The sequence below is a fragment of the Cucurbita maxima genome, unplaced genomic scaffold, assembly GCF_002738345.1.
Source record: "Cucurbita maxima cultivar Rimu unplaced genomic scaffold, Cmax_1.0 Cma_Scf06763, whole genome shotgun sequence".
NCBI classification, from domain to species: Eukaryota; Viridiplantae; Streptophyta; class Magnoliopsida; order Cucurbitales; family Cucurbitaceae; genus Cucurbita; species Cucurbita maxima.
The window spans coordinates 1-775 of NW_019278779.1; the positions used below are offsets into that span (position 1 = coordinate 1).

At 50.5% G+C, this 775-nt stretch overlaps 2 non-coding genes across 2 annotated transcripts; both read right to left on the reverse strand.

Moving 5' to 3' along the window:
* Positions 1-122: 122 nt before the first annotated feature.
* Positions 123-241, reverse strand: LOC111476236. Its single transcript, XR_002716990.1, has one exon. It is a non-coding gene; the product is annotated as a 5S ribosomal RNA (ribosomal RNA).
* A 132-nt stretch (positions 242-373) lies between these two features.
* On the reverse strand, positions 374-492 carry LOC111476235. The gene has a single exon (XR_002716989.1). It is a non-coding gene; the product is annotated as a 5S ribosomal RNA (ribosomal RNA).
* Between the last annotated feature and the right edge of the window lie 283 nt (positions 493-775).

Consider the following 775-nt stretch of genomic DNA (forward strand, 5'->3'; position numbering starts at 1 on the left):
GCATTAGTGCATTAGCTTACCTTTCATTCGTAGAGAAAGGAAGAAAAGAACTCGGAGAAATTGAAAGAAAAAAAGGGTGCACCACGAGGACTTCCCAAGTGGTCACCCAACTTAGTACTACTCTCGCACACCACGAGGACTTCCCAAATGGTCACCCAACTTAGTACTACTCTCGCCCAGGCACGCTTAACTGCGGAGTTCTGATGGGATCCGGTGCATTAGTACTGGTATGATCGCACCCGACATGCCATGCGCACAAAATCGGATTTAACGCATGCGGGGCGGCATGATCGAAACGCGATGGGCGTGAGCGGGGAGGTTCTCATTTGTAGAGAAAGGAAGAAAAGAACTGGGAGAAATTGAAAGAAAAAAAGGGGTGCAACACTAGGACTTCCCAAGTGGTCACCCAACTTAATACTACTCTCGCCCAAGCACGCTTAATTGCAGAGTTCTGATGAGATCCGGTGCATTAGTGCTGGTATGATCGCACCCGACATGTCATGCGCACAAAATCGGATTTAACGCATGCGGGGCGGCATGATCGAAACGCGATGGGCGTGAGCGGGGTGTCACGGTCATGTTCGTTTAACGCATGCGGGGCGGCATGATCGAAACGCGATGGGCGTGAGCGGGGTGTCACGGTCATGTTCGTCCAGGGCGTGTTGCCCATGGCCGCATGCCTATGGCAAGCCAAACCCTTGTCATGTCTTTTCATTCTAGTGTTTTTACTTCTATAGTTCTAGGGCGTATGACGCCTCAAAAATATCATGTCTAG